Below are 23,396 nucleotides of genomic sequence, written 5' to 3'. Positions count from 1 at the left end.
CTGATCCAATGCCTACGAGCTTTTCATATATTGTTCTTCGCTTATTTACTTTTCCGTTGCTACTGCTACAATCACTATACCCAAAAATATTACTTTTGCTACCGTTACTTTTGTTACCGTTGCCACTACTATCATATTACTTTGCTACTAAATACTTTGCTGCAGATACTAATTTATCCAGGTGTGGTTGAATTGACAACTCAACTGCTAATACTTGAGAATATTCTTTGGCTCCCCTTGTGTCGAATCAATAAATTTGGGTTGAATACTCTACCCTCGAAAACTGTTGCGATCCCCTATACTTGTGGGTTATCAGATGGCAAGGTGAACAAAGGTATATGTGATATACATGTTATTGATGTGTACCTTACTAATGCTCATAGTAGTGCCTGGGTATTTGATACTGGTTTTGTTGCTGATATTCACAACTCGAAACAGGGACTACGGATTAAGCGAAGATTGGCTAAGGACGAGGTGACGATGCGCGTGGGAAATGGTTCCAAAGTCGATGTGATCGCCGTCGGCAGGCTACCTCTACATCTACCTTCAGGATTAGTTTTAGACCTGAATAATTGTTATTTGGTGCCAGCGTTAAGGATGAACATTATATCTGGATCTTGTTTGATGCGAGACGGTTATTCATTTAAATCAGAGAATAATGGTTGTTCTATTTATATGAGTAATATCTTTTATGGTCATGCACCCTTGAAGAGTGGTCTATTTTTGTTGAATCTCGATAGTAGTGACACATTCATAATATTGAAGCCAAAAGATGCAGAGTTGATAATGATAGTGCAACTTATTTGTGGCACTGCCGTTTAGGTCATATTGATGTAAAGCGCATGAAGAAACTCCATTCTGATGGACTTTTGGAATCACTTGATTATGAATCACTTGGTAGTTGCGAACCGTGCCTCATGGGCAAGATGACTAAAACTCCGTTCTCCAGAACAATGGACTGAGCAACAGATTTATTGGAAATCATACATACTGATGTATGTGGTCCAATGAACATTGAGGCTTGTGGCGGGTATCGTTATTTTCTGACCTTCACAGATGATTTGAGCAGATATGGGTATATCTACTTGATGAAACATAAGTCTGAAACATTTGAAAAGTTCAAAGAATTTCAGAGTGAAGTGGAAAATCATCGTAACAAGAAAATAAAGTTTCTACGATCTGATCGTGGAGGATAATATTTGAGTTACGAGTTTGGTCTTCATTTGAAACAATGCGGAATAGTTTCACAACTCACGCCCCGGAACACCACAGCGTAATGGTGTGTCCGAACGTCATAATCGTACTTTACTAGATATGGTACGATCTATGATGTCTCTTACTGATTTACCGCTATGGTTTTGGGGTTATGCTTTAGACACAGTTGCATTCACGTTAAATAGGGCACCATCTAAATCAGTTGAGACGACACCTTATGAACTGTGGTTTGGCAAGAAACCCAAGTTGTCGTTTATTAAAGTTTGGGGCTGCGATGCTTATGTGAAAAAGCTTCAACTAGATAAGCTCGAACCCAAATCTGAGAAATGTGTCTTCATAGGATACCCAAAGGAGATTGTTGGGTACACCTTCTATCACAGATCCGAAGACAAGACATTCGTTGCTAAGAATGGATCCTTTCTAGAGAAGGAGTTTCTCTCGAAAGAAGTGAGTGGAACGAAAGTAGAACTTGATGAGGTAACTGTACCTGCTCCCTTATATGAAAGTAGTTCATCACATAAATCAGTTCCTATGAGTCCTACACTAATTACTGAGGAAGCTAATGATGATGATCATATAACTTCAGATCAAGTTACTACCGAACCTCGTAGGTCAACCAGAGTAAGATCCGCACCAGAGTGGTATGGTAATCCAGTTCTGGAGGTCATGTTACTTGACCATGACGAACCTAAGAACTATGAGGAAGCGATGATGAGCCCAGATTCCGCGAAATTGCTTGAGGCCATGAAATCTGAGATAGGATCCATGTATGAGAACAAAGTGTGGACATTGGTTGACTTGCCCGATGATCGGCAAGCCATCGAGAATAAATGGATCTTCAAGAAGAAGACTGACGCTGACGGTAATGTTACTGTCTACAAAGCTCGACTTGTTGCGAAAGGTTTCTGACAAGTTCAAGCAATTGACTAAGATGAGACCTTCTCACCCGTAGCGATGCTTAAGTCCGTCTGAATCATGTTAGCAATTGCGGCATTTTATGATTATGAAATTTGGCAAATGGATGTAAAGACTGCATTCCTGAATGGATTTCTGGAAGAAGAGTTGTATATGATGCAACCTAAAGGTTTTATCAATCCAAAGGATGCTAACAAAGTGTGCAAGCTCTAGCGATCCATTTATGGACTGGTGCAAGCATCTCGGAGTTGGAATAAACGTTTTGATAGTGTGATCAAAGCTTATGGTTTTATACAGACTTTTGGAGAAGCCTGTATTTATAAGAAAGTGAGTGGGAGCTCTGTAGCATTTCTAATATTATATGTGGATGACATATTGTTGATTGGAAATGATATAGAATTTTTGGATAGCATAAAAGGGTACTTGAATAAAAGTTTTTCAATGAAAGACCTCGGTGAAGCTGCTTATATATTAGGCATCAAGATCTATAGAGATAGATCAAGACGCTTAATTGGACTTTCACAAAGCACATACCTTGATAAAGTTTTGAAGAACTTCAAAATGGATCAAGCAAAGAAAGGGTTCTTGCCTGTGTTACAAGGTGTGAAGTTGAGTCAGACTCAATGCCCGACCACTGCAGAAGATAGAGAGAAAATGAAAGTCATTCCCTATGCTTCAGCCATAGGTTCTATCATGTATGCAATGTTGTGTACCAGACCTGATGTGTGCCTTGCTATTAGTTTAGCAGGGAGGTACCAAAGTAATCCAGGAGTGGATCACTGGACAGCGGTCAAGAACATCCTGAAATACCTGAAAAGGACTAAGGATATGTTTCTCGTTTATGGAGGTGACAAAGAGCTCGCCGTAAATGGTTACATCGATGCAAGCTTTGACACTGATCCGGATGACTCTAAGTCACAGACCGGATATGTATTTATATTGAACGGTGGAGCTGTAAGTTGGTGCAGTTCTAAGCAAAGCGCCATGGTGGGATCTACGTGTGAAGCGGAGTACATAGCTGCTTCGGAAGCAGCAAATGAAGGAGTCTGGATGAAGGAGTTCATATCTGATCTAGGTGTCATACCTAGTGCATCGGGTCCAATGAAAATCTTTTGTGACAATACTGGTGCAATTGCCTTAGCAAAGGAATCCAGATTTCACAAGAGAACCAAGCACATCAAGAGACGCTTCAATTCCACCCGCGATCAAGTCAAGGAGGGAGACATAGAGATTTGCAAGGTACATACGGATCTAAATGTTGCAGACCCGTTAACTAAGCCTCTCTCACGAGCAAAACATGGTCAGCACCAAGACTCCATGGGTGTTAGAATCATTACTGTGTAATCTAGATTATTGACTCTAGTGCAAGTGGGAGACTGAAGGAAATATGCCCTAGAGGCAATAATAAAGTTGTTGTTTATATTTCCTTATATCATGATAAATTTTTATTATTCATGCTAGAATTGTATTAACCGGAAACTTAGTACATGTGTGAATACATAGACAAACAGAGTGTCACTAGTATGCCTCTGGTTGACTAGCTCGTTGAATCAAAGATGGTTAAGTTTCCTAGCCATAGAAATGAGTTGTCATTTGATTAACAGGATCACATCATTAGAGAATGATGCGATTGACATGACCCATTACGTTAGCTTAGCACTTGATCATTTAGTTTATTGTTGTTGCTTTATTCATGACTTATACATGTTCCTATGACTATGAGATTATGCAACTCCCGAATACCAGAGGAACACTTAGTGTGCTATCAAACGTCACAATGTAACTGGGTGATTATAAAGATGCTCTACAGGTGTCTCCGATGGTGTTTGTTGAGTTGGCATAGATCGAGATTAGGATTTGTCACTCCGAGTATCGGAGAGGTATCTCTGGGCCCTCTCGGTAATGCACATCACTATAAGCCTTGCAAGCAATGTGACTAATGAGTTAGTTATGGGAAGATGCATTACGGAATAAGTAAAGAGACTTGCCGATAACGAGATTGAACTAGGTATTGAGATACTGACGATCGAATCTCGGGCAAGTAACATACCGATGACAAAGGGAACAACGTATGTTGTTATGCGGTTTGACCGATAAAGATCTTTGTAGAATATGTAGGAACCAATATGAGCATCCAGGTTCCGCTATTGGTTATTGACCGGAGATGAGTCTCGGTCATGTCTACATAGTTCTCGAACCCATAGGGTCCGCACGCTTAATGTTCGGTGACGATCGATATTGCGAGTTTAACTGTTTTGATGTACCGAAGGTTGTTCGGAGTCCCGGATTTGATCACGGAGATGACTAGGAGTCTCGAAATGGTCGAGACATAAAGATCGATATATTGGATGGCTATGTGTGGACATCGGAAGGGTTCCGGGTGAGTTCGGGCATTTACCGGAGTACCGGGGGGTTACGGAACCCCCAGGGGAGTATATGGGCCTTATTGGGCCTTAGTGGGAGAGAGGAGGAGGAGGCCTAGGAGGGGGCGCCCCCCCCCAGCCCAATCCGAATTGGGAGGGGGGTCGGCCCCCTTTCCTTCCTCCCTCTCTCCTCCTTCCTTCCTCTCCTACTCCAACTAGGGAAAGGGGGGATCCTACTCCCGGTGGGAGTAGGACTCCCCTAGGGCACGCCATAGAGAGGGCCGGCCCCTCCCTCCTCCACTCCTTTATATACGGGGGAGGGGCACCCCATAGACACACAAGTTGATTGCTTAGCCATGTGTGGTGCCCCCTCCACAGATTTCCACCTCAGTCATATCGTTGTAGTGCTTAGGCGAAGCCCTGCGTCGGTAACTTCATCACGCCGTCGTGCTGACGAAGCTATCCCTCAACACTCAACTAGATCAAGAGTTCATGGGACATTACCGAGCCGAACGTGTGCAGATCGCGGAGGTGTCATACTTTCGGTACTAGGATCGGTCGGATCGTGAAGACGTACGACTACATCAACCGCGTTGTCATAACGCTTCCGCTTTCGGTCTACGAGGGTACGTAGACAACACTCTCCCATCTCATTTCTATGCATCACCTAGATGGATCTTGCGTGTGCATAGGAAATTTTTTGAAATCACTGTGTTCCCCAACAGCTACTTGAAGCTGCTGCCGCTATCGCTGCTCTGCCACTTGCTGTTGCTGCAAGCTACTTCCGCCGCTGAAGCTGCCACCGCTGCTTGTTGTTGGGCCACCACCACTGCTGCTAGTGTTGCTTGCATTAGAGTAGTCTAGCATGTTACTTCTTTCGGTTAATCCTATTCTGTTGCATAGCCTCTCTTTGCTACTACTGTTGTTACCTTTACCTGCAATCCTAAATGCTTAGTATAGGATGCTAGTTTATCATTAGTGGCCCTACATTCTTGTCCGTCTGCCATGCTATACTATCGGGCCATGATCACTCGGGAGGTGATCACGGGTATATTAATTTATATATATATATAATATATATGATACATGTGGTGACCAAAGTCGGGTCGGATCGTAGAGTACCCGTGAGTGATTCACGGATTGGGGGCTGAAAGGACCTGTGTCCCGACGGCCCTCTGCGTGGATCTTTGTGGCGGAGTGGCAGGGCAGGTTGAGACCACCTAGGTGAGAGATGGGCCTGGCCCTGGTCGGTGTCCGTAGATACTTCAATTAAAATTCTTAACGAGATCTTGGTATTTGATCTGAGTCTGGCCACTGGCCTATACGCACTAACCAACTACGCAGGAACAGTTATGGGCACTCGACGTCATGGTATCAGCCGAAGCTCTTTTGACGTCAGCGAGGGAGCGGCACGCGTTGGACTAGACGTAAGCCTACGCTTCTATTAAGGGGGCTAGATCTGCTTCCGGCCGCCCTCGCAACGTGCAGGAGTGCAATGGGCGATGGTCCCAGACCCTTGCGCACTTAGGATTTAGACTGGCGTGTTGACCTCTCTGTTGAGTCTAGGTGGGGCTGCGACGTGTTGATCATCCGAGGCCGGGCATGACCCAGGAAAGTGCGTACGGCCAGAGGGATCGAGCGTGTTGGGCAATGTGGTGCACCCCTGTAGGGAAGTTTATCTATTCAAATAGCCATGTCCCTCGGTAAAAGGACGACTCGGAGTTGTACCTCGAGCTTATGACAACTAGAACTGGATACTTAATAAAACACACGCTTTCAAGTGCCAGATACAACCCGGTGATCGCTCTCTCACAGGGCGACAAGGAGAGGATCGCCGGGTAGGATTATGCTATACGATGATACTTGGTGAACTTACCATCTACTCTCTTCTATATGCTTCAAGATGGAGGCTGCCAGAAGCGTAGTCTTTGATAGGACTAGCTATCCCCCTCTTATTCTGGCATTCTGCAGTTCAGTCCACAGATACTACCCATTTCATCGATACCAATGCATATGTAGTGTAGATCCTTGCTTGCGAGTACTTTGGATGAGTACTCATGGTTGCTTTGCTCCCCCCCTTTTTTTCCCTTTCTATACCCGGTTGTTGCGACCAGATGCTGGAGCCCAGGAGCCAGACGCCACCGACGACGACTCCTACTACACCGGAGGTGCCTACTACTACGTACAGGCCGCCGCCGATGACCGGGATTAGTTTAGGAGATCCCAGGCATGAGGCCTGCGCCTCTTTCGATCTGTATCCCAGTTTGTGCTAGCCATCTTATGGCAACTTGTTTAACTTATGTCTGTACTCAGATATTATTGCTTCCGCTGACTCTTGTGTCTTCGAGCATTTGTATTCGAGCCTTTGAGGCCCCTGGCTTGTAATATAAAGCTTGTATTATTTTAATTTGTGTCTAGAGTTGTGTTGCGATATCTTCCCGTGAGTCCTTGGTCTTGATCGTACACATTTGCGTGTATGATTAGTGTACGGTCAAATCGGGAGCGTCACAGTGCCCCCCTCCCACATATATATAGGTGGGAGGGAGGGAGGAGTAGCCATAGGAGGCGCCCAAGTAGGAGGAATCCTACTTGGAGTCCCTCCCAAGCCGCGCCCCCTGCCATATTTAACCGAGGGGGAAGGAAAGAGGGGGTAGAGGGAAGGAAGTGGGAATCCTAATCCACACTTTCCTTTCCCTTCCCCCTTTCCTTCTCCTCTTTAGGCCAGCCCATATGGGGGTGCACCAGCCCCTTGTGGCTGGTGCGTTTCCCCTCTTGGCCCATAAGGCCCATATCTTTTGTCGGTGGTGCCCGAAACCCCTTCCGGTGACCCGATAAGTACCCGGTACCCCCCGAAACACTTCCGGTGTCCGAATACTATCGTCCTATATATCAATCTTTGCCTCTCGAACATTTCGAGACTCCTCATCATGTCCGTGATCTCATCCGAGACTCCGAAAAACATTCGGTCACCAAATCAAATAACTCATATAATACTATATCGTCATCGAACGTTTAGCGTGCGGACCCTATGGGTTCGAGAACTATGTAGACATGACCGAGACACCTCTCCGGTCAATAACCAATATCGGAACCTAGATCCATATTGGCTCCTACATATTCTACGAAGATCTTTACCGGTCGAACCGTTATGACAACATACGTAATTCCCTTTGTCCATTTGTATGTTACTTGCCCGAGATTTGATCGTCGGTATCTTCATACCTAGTTCAATCTCGTTACTGGCAAGTCTCTTTACTCATTCTATAATACATCACCTCGTGACTAACTCCTTAGTAGTTTGCTTGCAAGCTTATGATGTGTATTACTGAGAGGGGCCAGAGATACCTCTCCGACACTCGGAGTGACAAATCCTAATCTTGATCTATGCCAACTCAACAAATACCTTCGGAGATACCTGTAGAGCATCTTTATAATCAAGCAGATGGGCACCGGAGGCCTGCCAGGGGGCCCACGAGGCAGGGGCGCGCCCCCCACCCTCGTGGATGGTGGGTGGCCCCCCTCTGGTACTTTCTTCGCTCAGTATTTTTTATTAATTCCAAAAATAACTTCCGTGGAGTTTCAGGACTTTTGGAGTTGTGAAGAATAGGTCTCTAATATTTGCTCCTTTTCCAGCCCAGAATTCCAGTTGCCGGCATTCTTCCTCTTCATGTAAACCTTGTAAAATAAGAGAGAATAGGCATAAGTATTGTGACATAACGTGTAATAATAGCCCATAATGCAATAAATATCGATATAAAAGCATGATGCAAAATGGACATATCAACTCCCCCAAGCTTAGACCTCGCTTGTCCTCAAGCGGAAGCCGATAACGATAAATATGTCCACATGTTTAGAGATAGAGGTATCGATAAAATAAAATACGGACATGAGGGCATCATGATCATTCTTATAACAGCAACATATATGGATATTGTCATATAATTTCTTATGCTCAAGTAATAATCTATTCACAATGTCAAGTATGAATCAGAAACTTCATTGAGAACTAACAAACTATGATCTCGGTCTCGGTCATTGAAGCAATTGCAATTTATCATAACATCGGAAAGAGTCAATATAGGAGCTTTTCAGCAAGTCCACATACTCAACTATCATTTAGTCTATCACAATTGCTAGCACTCATGCAATACTTATGGTTATGGAGTTTTAATCGGACACAGAGAAAGATAGGGGCTTATAGTGTTGCCTCCCAACCTTTTACCTCAAGGGTAATATCCACAATAATAATTCATGCTAACTTACATCCAATTGGATATATATATATATATATATATATATATATATATATATATATATATATATATATATATATATATCAGGATCTTTCCAACACAAGGTGCTTGCCAAAGGATAAAATGTAAAAAGGAAAGGTGAAGATCACCATGACTCTTGTATAAGGTATAAGACAAGAATAAAAGATAGGCCCTTCGCAGAGGGAAGCAGAGGTTGTTATGTGCTTTTATGGTTGGACGCACGAAATTTTAATGCAAAAGAACGTCACTTTATATTGCCACTTGTGATATGGACCTTTATTACGCAGTCTGTCGCTTTTATTACTTCCATATCACAAGATCGTGTAAAGCTTATTTTCTCCACACTAATAAATCATACATATTTAGGGAGCAATTTTTATTTGCATGCAACAATGACGACTTACTTGAAGGATCTTACTCAATCCATAAGTAGATATGGTGGACTCTCATGGCAAAACTGGGTTTAAGGATATTCGGAAGCACAAGTAGTATCTCTACTTGGTGCAAAGAATTTGGCTAGCATGAGGGGGAAAGGCAAGCTCAACCTGTTGGATGATCCATGACAATATACTTTATTTCGGATATAAGAAAACATAACCCATTACGTTGTCTTCCTTGTCCAACATCAACTCTTTAGCATGTCATACTTTAATGAGTGCTCACAATCATAAAAGATGTCCAAGATAGTATATTTATATGTGAAAACCTCTCTTTCTTTATTACTTCCTATTAATTGCAACGATGACCAAAACTATGTTTGTCAACTCTCAACAACTTTTATTCATCATACTCTTTATATGTGAAGTCATTACTCTCCATAAGATCAATATGATCTCTTTTATTTCTTTTTATTCTTTCTTTTATTCCTTCAAGATCATAGCAAGATAATCAAGCCCTCGACTCAAAACAAATCTTTATTATATATAGCTCACGGACTCGATTACATAGAAGGATCATAAAGCAAAACTCAAAACTAAATCATACTAAAACTTTATTCTACTAGATCAAGATATTACCAAAAGGATCGAACTAAGAAAAACGGTAAAGATAGGAGTGTGGTGGTGATACGATACCGGGGCACCTCCCCCAAGCTTGGCAGTTGCCAAGGGGAGTGCCCATACCCGATACTCAGTTCTCCTTTGCTGGTGAAGAAGATGGTGGTGATGATGGATAGTCGCACATCGAGCGTATGAGATCCACCAATTTGCGAATAATGCCCTTGAGTGCGGTGATATGCTCCTTCAACAAAATATTTTCACGCGTGAGATACTTATTTTGTATGCGAGCTAACTCAATCATCTTGAAAGCTTGAATCTCCGTTGGGGTAAGAAGATTGTTATGAGGTTGGAGGATGTCTTCATCTTCTGCTGTCGGAACTTGGTCCTCCATGGCCTTCTTGATCACATCATCCTTGTTGATCTCCCCGGGTTCTTCTCTCTTCAGCTCTGTCTTCATTAGCGAAGCATCGTTGTCACCATTGTTGAAGGAGGGGGACGACATGATGCCTGGCCTTGACAACTCTGGCAGAAAACAGCTTAAAACAAAAACAGAGGATATTTGCGTGGTACGGTAGTCAAAACCTTCGGGAGATTATATAATGAATTTTTACCGACCAAAAGAAGTATCCTGCAAGAAAACGGAGTCCGGAGGGCACACGAGGTGCCCACGAGGCAGGGGGACACGCCCAGGGGGGCAGGGCGCGCCCTCCACCCTCGTGGACGCCTCGTGTCGTTCCCGGACTGCTCCTTATTTTCCTATTTTCTTAAATATTCCAAAATGGAGAAAAATTACCATTAGAACAATTGTGGAGTCGGTTTACTTACCATACCACATACCTATTCCTTTTCGGAGTCTGAAGCGTTCTGGAAAGTGTCCCTTATGTATTCCTCCGGGGTTACGGTTTCAATAACATTGGTTTAAACATTTATAGGATTACCTGAGATATAATGTTTGATTCTTTGACCGTTCACCACCTTTGGATTTGTGCCTTCAAAGTTGTTGTTTTTTATGGCACTGGAACGATAGACCTCCTCGATAAGGTAAGGACCTTCCCATTTAGAGAGAAGTTTTCCTGCAAAAAATCTTAAACGAGAGTTGAATAGCAACACATAATCACCTACATTAAACTCACGCTTTTGTATCCTTTTGTCATGCCATCTTTTAACTTTTTCTTTAAACAGTTTGGCATTCTCATAGGCCTGGGTTCTCCATTCATCAAGTGAGCTAATGTCAAGTAACATGTTCTCACCGGCAAGTTTGAAATCATAATTGAGCTCTTTAATGGCCCAATATGCCATATGTTCTAGTTCGAGAGGTAAGTGACATGCTTTTCCATAAACCATTTTATACGGAGACATACCCATAGGATTTTTATATGCAGTTCTATAGGCCCATAATGCATCATCAAGTTTCTTGGACCAATTCTTTCTAGATCTATTAACAGTCTTTTGCAAAATTAATTTGAGCTCTCTATTACTCAATTCTACTTGACCACTAGACTGTGGGTGATATGGGGATGCAATTGTATGATTAACATCATACTTAGCAAGCATTTTACGAAAAGCACCATGAATAAAATGTGAACCACCATCAGTCATTAAATATCTAGGGAATCCAAACCTCGGAAAAATAACTTCTTTAAGCATCTTAATAGAGGTGTTATGATCAGCACTACTAGTTGGAATAGCTTCTACCCACTTAGTAATGTAATCAACAGCAACTAAAATGTGTGTATACTCATTAGAGGAAGGAAAGGGTCCCATATAATCAAAGCCCCAAACATTAAATGGTTCAATAATGAGTGAATAATTCATAGGCATTTCTTGACGTCTACTAATATTACCAATTCTTTGACATTCATCACAAGACAAGACAAACTTACGGGCATCTTTGAAGAGAGTAGGCCAATAAGAACCGGATTGCAATACCTTATGTGCAGTTCTATCTTCAGTGTGGTGTCCTCCATAAGCTTCGGAGTGACACTTGCGTAAGATCTGTTCCTATTCATGCTCAGGTATACAACGTCTAATAACATCATCTACTCCTTCTTTATAAAGGTGTGGGTCATCCCAGAAGTAATGTCTTAAATCATAGGAAAAACTTTTTCTTTTGCTGGTATGTGAAACTAGGTGGTATAAATTTAGCAACAATATAATTAGCATAATCAGCATACCAAGGAGCAGTGCGAGAAGTATTTATGACAGCTAATTGTTCATCAGGAAAGCTATCATCAATAGGTAGTGGGTCATCAAGAACATTCTCTAACCTAGACAAGTTGTCTGCAACGGGGTTCTCAGCTCCCTTTCTATCAATAATATGCAAATCAAATTCTTGTAGCAAGAGAACCCATCTAATAAGTCTAGGTTTAGCATCTTTCTTTTCCATAAGATATTTAATAGCAGCATGATCAGTGTGAATAGTTACTTTAGAATCTACAATATAAGGTCTGAACTTATCACAAGCAAATACAACTGTTAAAAATTCTTTTTCAGTAGTAGCATAATTTCTCTGGGCATTGTCTAGAGTTTTACTAGAATATTGGATAACATTTAATTTCTTATCAACTCTTTGTCCTATAACAACACCTACAGCATAATCGTTAGCATCACACATAATTTCAAAGGGTAAATTCCAATCAGGTGGCTGAACAATAGGTGCAGAAATCAAAGCTTTCTTAAGTATTTCAAATGCTTCTACACAGTCATCATCAAAGACAAAAGGAACATCTTTTTGTAATAGATTAGTCAGAGGCTTGAAGATTTTAGAGAAGTCCTTAATGAACCTCCTATAAAAACCGGCATGACCAAGGAAACTTCTTATACCTTTAATGTCCTTGGGACATGGCATCTTTTCAATAGCATCAACTTTAGCTTTATCAACTTCAATACCTCTTTCAGAAATTTTATGCCCCAAGACAATACCTTCATTAACCATAAAGTGGCACTTCTCCCAATTCAAGACAAGGTTAGTTTCTTCACATCTCTGCAAAACTTGATCAAGGTTGCTCAAGCAATCATCAAAAGAAGTTCCATATACGGAGAAATCATCCATGAAAACCTCAACAATCTTTTCACAAAAATCAGAGAATATAGCCGTCATGCATCTTTGAAAGGTAGCAGGTGCATTACATAAACTGAAAGGCATACGTCTATAAGCAAAGGTACCGAAAGGGTAAGTAAAAGTGGTCTTTTCTTGATCCTCTTTTGATACAGGTATTTGAGAGAAACCGGAATAACCATCTAGAAAGCAAAAATGTGTACGTTTGGACAGTCTTTCTACCATTTTATCAATAAAAGGTAAAGGGTAATGATCCTTTTTAGTAGCTTTATTTAATTTGCGGAAATCAATTACCATTCTATAACCTGTAATAATTCTTTGTGGGATCAATTCATCTTTATCATTAGGAACAACGGTAATACCTCCCTTCTTAGGGACATAGTGGACAAGACTTACCCACTGACTATCAGCAACGGGATAAATTATACCTGCCTCCAGAAGCTTTAGTATTTCTTTCCTTACCACTTCTTTCATCTTAGTATTTAACCGTCGTTGGTGATCAACAACTGGTTTAGCGTCTTTCTCCAATTTTATTTTGTGTTGGCATAGAGTGGGACTAATGCCCTTAAGATCATCAAGAGTATATCCAATAGCAGCACGGTGCTTCTTCAGAGTTTTCAATAATTTCTTTTCTTCATGCTCTGAAAGGTTAGCACTAATAATAACAGGATATATCTTTTTCTCATTAAGATAAGCATATTTAAGAGTATCAGGTAATGGTTTAAGCTCAAACACGGGATCACCCTTGGGTGGAGGAGGATCCCCTAGGATTTCAACAGGCAAGTTGTGTTTCAAAATAGGTTCCTGTTTAAAGAATACTTCATCTATTTCCCTTCTTTCATTCATAAACATATCATTTTCATGGTCGAGCAAATATTGCTCTAAAGGATCATTAGGAGGCACGGCAATAGAAGCAAGACCAATAATTTCATCTTTACTAGGCAATTCCTCATCACGGGGTTGTCTATGAAATTTAGCAAAGTTAAACTCATGAGACATATCCCCCAAACTAATAGTAACAACATCTTTTTCGCAATCTATCCTAGCATTAACAGTATTCAAGAAGGGTCTACCAAATATAATGGGACAAAAGTTATCTTGTGGGGAACCAAGAACAAGAAAATCAGCAGGATATTTAACTTTCCCACACAAGACTTCAACATCTCTAACAATCCTGACTGGTGAAATAGTGTCTCTAATGGCAAGCTTAATTGTAACATCAATTTCTTCTATCTCAGCAGGTGCAATATCATGCATAACTTCTTTGTATAAGGAATGAGGTATTGCACTTGCACTAGCACCCATATCACACAAGCCATGATAACAATGATCTCCTACCTTAACAGAAATAACAGCATGCCTACAACAGGTCTATGTTTATTTTTAGTATCAGGTCTAGCAATTCTAGCAGCTTCATTATAGAAGTAAATAACATGCCCATCAATATTATCAGCCAAGAGATCTTTAACCATAGCAATACTAGGTTCAACTTTAATTTGCTCAGGGGGTTTGCGTGTCCTAATATTACTTTTGTTGACCACAGTTGAAGCTTTAGCATGATCCTTTATTCTAACAGGGAAAGGTGGTTTCTCAATATAAGCAGTAGGAACGACATGATCATTATAAGTGATAGTCTTTTCTTCAACTTTAATAGGTGAAACTACCTTTACTTCAATGGGAGGATTATATTTAAACCACTTATCCTTAGGGAGGTCAACATGAGTAGCAAAGGATTCACAGAAAGAAGCTACTATCTCAGAGTCAAGTCCATATTTAGTGCTAAATTCACGGAAAACATTGGTATCCATAAAAGATTTAACACAATCAAACTTAGGTTTTATACCTGACTCCTTACCTTCGTCGAGGTCCCAATCTTCAAAGTTGCGTTTAATTCTTTCCAATAAATCCCATTTGAATTCAATAGTCTTCATCATAAAAGAGCCAGTACAAGAAGTATCGAGCATGGAGCGATTATTGAGAGAAAGCCGAGCATAAAATTTTTGAATAATCATTTCTCTTGAGAGATCATGATTGGGGCATGAATATAACATTGACTTAAGCCTCCCCCAAGCTTGAGCGATGATTTCTCCTTCGCGAGTCCAAAAATTATATATATAATTACGATCACGATGAACAAGATGCATAGGATAAAACTTCTGATGAAATTCCAATTTCAATCGGTTGTAGTTCCATGATCCCATATCATCACATAGCCTAAACCATGTCAATGCCTCTCCCTTCAAAGATAAAGGGAAGACCTTCTTCTTAAAAACATCCTCGGGCATACCTGCAAGCTTAAATAATCCACAAACTTCATCCACATAGATTAGGTTCAAATCGGGATGTAATGTTCCATCTCCTGTAAAAGGATTAGCTAGCAATTTCTCTATCATACCCGAAGGAATTTCAAAGAAAACATTTTCAGTAGGTTCAGTAGGTTGAGGAGCAACTCTTTGCTCTACTGGTCGGGGTGAACATACCACGAACAAGCCCCTCAAAGGATTATGTTCCATAGTAACAAGTGACAGTAAATTTCAGCACACTATATAAATTTTTCCTTACCAAATTCCACCTACCAAAGGCGCTTCACTCCCCGGCAACGGCGCCAGAAAAGATTCTTGATGACCCACAAGTATAGGGGATCTATCGTAGTCCTTTCGATAAGTAAGAGTGTCCAATGGTGAAGTGTCGTAGCAACTCATAAACTAGGGTTTAAGCTTCTGTCACTCTAGCAACCCATCATCTACTTATTACTTCCCAATTTCTTCCTCTAGGCCCAAACAATGGTGAAGTGTCATGTAGTCGACGTTCACATAACACCACTAGAGGAGAGACAACATACATCTCATGAAAATATCGAACGAATACAAAATTCACATGACTACTTGAAAGATCGTGGATGTCGCCTAGAGGGGGGTGAATAGACGCTTTAAAATAATTACGATTGAGGCTTGAACAAATGCGGAATAAACCTAGCGGTTAATTTGTCAAGCACAAAACCTACAACAACTAGGCTCACCTATGTGCACCAACAACTTATGCTAAGCTAGAAAAACTACTTAGGTGATAGCAAGATATATGACAAGAAACTATATTGCTATCACAAAGTAAAGTGCATAAGTAAAGGGCTCGGGTAAGAGAAAACCGAGGCACGCGGAGACGACGATGTATCCCGAAGTTCACACCCTTGCGGATGTTAATCTCCGTTTGGAGCGGTGTGGAGGCACAATGCTCCCCAAGAAGCCACTAGGGCCACCGTAATCTCCTCACGCCCTCGCACAATGCAAGATGCCGTGATTCCACTAAGGGACCCTTGAGGGCGGTCACCGAACCCGTACAAATGGCAACCCTTGGGGGCGGTCACCGAACCCGTACACTTTGGCAACCCTTGGGGGCGGTCACCGGAACCCGTCAAATTGCTCGGGGCGATCTCCACAACCTAATTGGAGACCCCGACGCTTGCCCGAAGCTTTACAAGCGGTACTACTGCTGCCACCGCGGTACTACCGCAGGGAGAAAAACAGAACTGCCAAAACTTCTTCATATGAGCTCTGAATTGAGCAAACTCAAGCTTGTTGGATACAAGACGACGAGTAGCATCAAAACAGCGACTGGTTATAGTAAGAAGAGGCAGGGGAGGTATGCCAACAAATAGAGGAGTGAAACCTCCAACCGAGAAGAACCGGCATAACCTCCAACATCGAAAACATCATAGAAGATGCGAGTGAACTCCGTTTTCGATGAACTCGAGCTTGTCATCAAGATGACCACAAGCTCCAAAACTCACAAAGAGAAGAACCAAACAAGCACCAATAAAGATGATGCGAGGATGCAATGGTTTGAGCTCTCTATGAACGATACGATCAAGCTACTCATCGAGAGCCCCCCTTGATAGTACGGCAATCGATCCTATAACCCGGACTCCCAACTACCATCATGAGACCGATAAAATAGAAAACCTATCAAGAGCAAACCTTTGCCTTGCACATGGTCCACTTGAGCTAGATGATGACGATCTTGACTCCCTCAAGATGGACCACCTTTCTTGATTGCGTTGGCTCGATGAAGACTAGTTGATTGCTCCCCCATACTCCACTATGGGTGAGCCACCCTTTCGCACATCTTCACAAGTCTATTGTCACCACAATGGCTTCAAGCATTTGATCTCTTCGTGATGCTTTACTTGAACTTGCCCGCTTCACTTGAACTTGCACACCGCAACCTAACCCCACAAAGAACTCTCACAAAGACCATGGGTTAGTACACAAAGCGTAATTGACAATGCTTACCATACCATGGGATTGCTTGATCCCTCGGTACATCTTGTGCGCTTTGTGTGTTGATCAACTTGATTCACTCTTGACTTAGTCTTGATCAACCTTGACTCTTTCCAACTCTCTTCATTTGGATGATGTCTTGAAGGTAAACATGAATGATCACGCAATCTTCTTCTTCAAGACATGCTTGCAATAAGCTCAACTCTCACATGACCAATCTTTGGATAATTCCTCAATAACACCTTGGTCACCACATAAACTCCTTGAAACCAACACATGGACTTCAAGAAATGCCTATGGACAAATCCTTCAAATATAACTCAAGCCAACCATTAGTCCATAGAGATTGTCATCAATTACCAAAACCAAACATGGGGGCACCGCATGTTCTTTCACGTCTCCCATGTCCTCAGGAACAAATGTAACTACTCACAAATCATATTCATGTTCATAATCAGAGGGGTATTAATATGCATAAAGGATATGAACATATGATCTTCCACCAAATAAACCAACTAGCATCAACTACAAGGAGTAATCAACACTACTAGCAACACACAGGTACCAATCTGAGGCTTTGGGACAAAGATTGGATACAAGAGATGAACTAGGGTTTGAGATGAGGTGGTGTTGGTGAAGATGTTGATGGAGATTGACCCCCTCCCGATGAGAGGATCGTTGGTGATGACGACGACGATGGTTTCCCCCTCCCGGAGGGAAGTTTGCCCGGCAGAACAGCTCCGCCGGAGCCCTAGATTGGTTCCGCCAAGGTTCCGCCTCGGGGCGGCGGTGTTTCATCTCGAAAGCTTGCTTATGATTTTTTTCCAGGGTAAAAGACTTCATATAGCAGAAGATGGGCACCAGAGGCCTGCCAGGGGGCCCACGAGGCAGGGGGCGCGCCCCCCACCCTCGTGGATGGTGGGTGGCCCCCCTCTAGTACTTTCTTCGCTCAGTATTTTTTATTAATTCCAAAAATAACTTATGTGGAGTTTCAGGACTTTTGGAGTTGTGCAGAATAGGTCTCTAATATTTGCTCCTTTTCCAGCCCAGAATTCCAGCTGCCGGCATTCTCCCTCTTCATGTAAACCTTGTAAAATAAGAGAGAATAGGCATAAGTATTGTGACATAACGTGTAATAACAGCCCATAATGCAATAAATATCGATATAAAAGCATGATGCAAAATGGACGTATCAGAGGACTTCTACATCAACACCATAGCCTCTCCGATGATGTGTGAGTAGTTTACCACAGACCTTCGGGTCCATAGTTATTAGCTAGATGGCTTCTTCTATCTCTTTGGATCTCAATACAAAGTTCTCCTCGATTCTCTTGGAGATCTATTCGATGTAATTCTTTTTGCGGTGTGTTTGTCGAGATCCGATGAATTGCGGGTTTATGATCAAGATTATTTATGAATAATATTTGGTTCTTCTCTGAATTCTTATATGTATGATTTGTTATCTTTGCAAGTCTCTTCGAATTATCAGTTTGGTTTGGCCTACTAGATTGATCTTTATTGCCATGGGAGAAGTGCTTAGCTTTGGGTTCAATCTTGCGGTGTCTTTTCGAGTGACAGCAGGGGCAGCAAGGCACGCATTGTATTGTTGCCATCGAGGATAAAAATATGGGGTTTATATCATATTGCTTGAGTTTATCCCTCTACATCATGTCATCTTGCCTAATGCGTTACTCTGTTCTTATGAACTTAATACTCTAGATGCATGCTGCATAGCGGTCGATGTTGGAGTAATAGTAGTAGATGCAGAATCATTTTGGTCTACTTGTCACGGAGATCTACGCACAAGTCAAGACATACCAAGTACCCATCACAAACTCTTATCCCTCGCATTATATTATTTGCCATTTGCCTCTCGTTTTCCTCTCCCCCACTTCACCTTTGCCGTTTTATTCGCCCTCCTCCCGTTCGATCTTGTGTTACCATGTACCTTCTTTTTGCTTGCATCTTCGCTTGCTAAAAGTTTATGGATCCTCATCCACTTGCTAATCTCTTTAAGAGATCCAATTATGATGAACCTATTGCTAGTGAGTTGAGTGCACTAGATTATCTTTATGAGGTTTTGCTTGAAATTCGTGAATCTGAAAATTGTGATGAAGTACTTTATGAAGCGGTTCACGATAGATCTTTGAATAAAAAGCATGATTGCAATGATTTTACTATAAATTCTCTTGATGTCAATTGTGCTAATAATATGCAAAACCCTAAGCTTGGGGATGCTAGTTTTGCTATGTCATCTACTTATTGCAATGATCATGATTGGGGTGATTCTTCTTATGATCTTGAAAATTTATTTAAGCCCCATGATGAATATGAGATTGATAATAGTGTTTGCAATAATATTGAAAGTGGGTTTGGAAGAGTGTCAACTTTAGATTCCACATATTTGGAGGATTTTTAATCTTATGATTTTTTTTATAAAAGTGAGTTGGAGAGGTCATGACTTTAGTTAATGTTAATCCCACTATTTTGGAAGAGTGTCTACTTTGCATGCATGTGGATCATGTTGGGAATATTTCATTTGATAGATATATTGTTGAATTTGATTATGATCCCACATGTAATTATTATGAGAGAGGGAAATATGGTTGTAGAGATTTTCATGTTGCTAAATTACCTCTCGTTATGTTGAGATTGCTATTGTTTCTTTCCTCTTCCTTGCATATGCTAGTTTTTGCTTGCTATGATAATTTGTTTGCCTATAAGATGCCTATGCATAGGAAGTATGTTAGACTTAGATGTGTTTTCACATGCTATATGATGCTCTCTTTGTGCTTCAATTCTTGTCTTTCATGTGAGCATCATCAAAATTATCAATGCCTAGCTAGGGGCGTTAAACGATAGCGCTTGTTGGGAGGCAACCCAATTTTATTTTTATTTCTTGCTTTTTGTTTCTGTTTAGTAATAAATAATTCATATATCTTCTGTTTAGATGTGTTTTTATGTTTTAATTAGTGTTTGTGCCAAGTAGAACCAATAGGATCTTCTTGGGTGATAGTTGTTTGATCTTGCTGAAAAAGACAGAAACTTTGCACTAACTAAAATAATTGTTAAAAAACACCAGAACGTGATAAATTGCCAATTATTTTTGCAGTAGATCAATATACAAATTATCCAAGTTGTACTAATTTTTCAGAATTTTTGGAGTTCCAGAAGTATTCGAACAAATCAGATTGCTACAGACTGTTCTGTTTTTGACAGATTCTATTTTTCGTGTGTTGTTTGCTTATTCTGATGAATCTATGGCTAGTATCGGGGGGTATGAACCATAGAGAAGTTGGAATACAGTAGGTTTAACACCAATATAAATAAATAAATAATGAGTTCATTACAGTATGTTAAGGGTGTGGTTTGTTTTCTTATACTAACGGAGCTCATGAGATTTTCTGTTGAGTTTTGTGTTGTGAAGTTTTCAAGTTTTTGGGTAAAGATTTGATGGATTCTGGAATAAGGAGTGGAAAGATCCTAATCTTGGGGATTCCCAAGGCACCCCAAGGTAAAATTCAAGGACAACCAAAAGCCTAAGCTTGGGGATGCCTCGGAAGGCATCCCCTCTTTCGCCTTCATCTATCGGTAACTTTACTTGAGGCTATATTTTTATTCACCACATGATATGTGTTTTGCTTGGAGCATCTTGTATGATTTGAGTCTTTGCCTTTTATTTTACCACAATCATATTTGTTGTACACACCTTTTGGAGAGACACACATGAATCGGAATTTATTAGAATACTCTATGTGCTTCACTTATATCTTTTGAGCTAGATAATTATGCTCTAGTGCTTCACTTATATCTTTCAGAGCACGGTGGTGGTTTTATTTTATAGAAATTATTGATCTCTCGTGCTTCACTTGTATTATTTTGAGAGTCCTTTAGAACAGCATGGTAGTTTGCTTTGGCTATAAAATTAGTCCTAATATGTTAGGCATCCAAGATGGGTATAATAGAAACTTTCAAAAAAAGTGCATTGAATACTATGAGAAGTTTGATACTTGATGATTGTTTTGAGATATGAAGATGGTAATACTAGAGTCATGCTAGTTGAGTAGTTGTGAATTTGAGAAATACTTGTGCTGAAGTTTGCAAGTCCTGTAGCATGCACGTATGGTAACCGTTGTGTGACAAATTTGAAACATGAGGTGTTCTTTGATTGTCATCCTTATGAGTGGCGGTCGGGGACGAGCGATGGTCTTTTCCTACCAATCTATCCCCTAGGAGCATGCGCGCAATGCTTGGTTTTTGATGACTTGCAGATTTTTTCAATAAGTATGTGAGTTCTTTATGACTAATGTTGAGTCCATGGATTATACGCACTCTCACCTTTCCATCATTGCTGGCCTCTTCGGTACCGTGCATTGCCCTTTCTCACCTTGAGAGTTGGTGCAAACTTCGCCGGTGCATCCAAACCCCGTGATACGATACGCTCTGTCACACATAAACCTCCTTATATCTTCCTCAAAACAGCCACCATACCTACCTATTATGGCATTTCCATAGCCATTCTAAGATATATTGCCATGCAACTTTCCACTGTTTCATTTATTATGACATGCTTCATCATTGCCATATTGCTTTGTATCATCATGTAGTTAACATCGTATTTGTGGCAAAGCCACCATGCATAATTTTTCATACATGTCACTCTTGATTCATTGCCCATCCCGGTACATCGCCGGAGGTATTCATATAGAGTCATATTTTGTTCTAGTATCGAGTTGTAATCATTGAGTTGTAAATAAATAGAAGTGTGATGGTCATCATTAATAGAGCATTGTCCCAAATAAAAAAAGAGAAAGGCCTAAAAAAGGAAGGCCCAAAAAAAGAAATAAAAGGGACAATGCTACTATCTTTTTTCCACACTTGTGCTTCAAAGTAGCACCATGATGATAGAGAGTCTCTTGTTTTGTCACTTTCATATACTAGTGGGAATTTTTCATTATAGAACTTGGCTTGTATATTCCAAAAATGGGCTTCCTAAAATGCCCTAGGTCTTCATGAGCAAGCAAGTTGGATGCACACCCACTTAGTTTCTCTTGTTGAGCTTTCATACATTTATAGCTCTAGTGCACCCATTGCATGGCAATCCCTACTCCTTGCATTGACATCAATTGATGGGCATCTCCCTAGCCCATTGATTAGCCGCGTCAATGTGAGACTTTCTCTTTTTTGTCTTCTCCACACAACCCCCATCGTTATACTCTATCCCACCCATAGTGTTATGTCCATGGCTCACGCTCATGTATTGCGTGAAAGTTGAAAAAAGTTTGAGATTACTAAAGTATGAAACAATTGCTTGGCTTGTCATTGGGGTTGTGCATGATGAGAGCATTTTTGTGTGACGAAAATGAAGCATATCCAACTATATGATTTTGTAGGGATAAGCTTTCTTTGGCCATGTTATTTTGAGAAGACATATATAATTTCTTAGTTAGTATACTTGAAGTATTATTGTTTTTATGTTGATATTAAACTTTTGTCTTGAATCTTTCAGATCTGAATATTCATGCCACAATAAAGGAAATTATATTGAGAATTATGTTAGGCAGCATTCCACATCAAAATTCTGTTTTTATCATTTACCTACTCGAGGACGAGAAGGAATTAAGCTTGGGGATGCTTGATACGTCTCCAAAGTATCTATAATTTTTGATTGTTCCATGCTATTATATTATTTGTTTTGGATGTTTATTGGGCTTTATTATACACTTTTATATTATTTTTGGGACTAACCTACTAACCAAAGGCCGAGTGCAAATTGTTGTTTTTTTGCCTATTTTAGTGTTTCGCAGAAAAGGAATATCAAACGGAATCCAAACGGAATGAAACCTTCGGGAGAGTTATTTATGGAACAAACGCAATCCACGGGACTTGGAGTGGACGTCAAGCAAGCAACGAGGCGGCCACAAGGCAGGGAGGCGCGCCCCCCACCCTCGTGGCTCAACCGACCTACTTCTTTCGCCTATATATACTCATGTACCCTGAAAACATCCGAGAGCACCACGAAACCCTATTTCCACCGCCGCAACCTTCTGTACCCGTGAGATCCCATCTTGGGGCCTTTTCCGGCGCTCCGCCGGAGGGGGAATCGATCACGGAGGGCTTCTACATCAACACCATAGCCTCTCCGATGATGTGTGAGTAGTTTACCACAGACCCTCGGGTCCATTGTTATTAGCTAGATGGCTTCTTCTCTCTCTTTGGATCTTAACACAACGCGGTTGATGTAGTCGTACATCTTCACGATCCGACAGATCAAGTACCGAACGCACGGCACCTCC

This window comes from Triticum aestivum, chromosome 6D, assembly GCF_018294505.1.
Source record: "Triticum aestivum cultivar Chinese Spring chromosome 6D, IWGSC CS RefSeq v2.1, whole genome shotgun sequence".
Lineage (NCBI taxonomy): Eukaryota > Viridiplantae > Streptophyta > Magnoliopsida > Poales > Poaceae > Triticum > Triticum aestivum.
Note: the sequence above shows the minus strand (reverse complement) of the source record.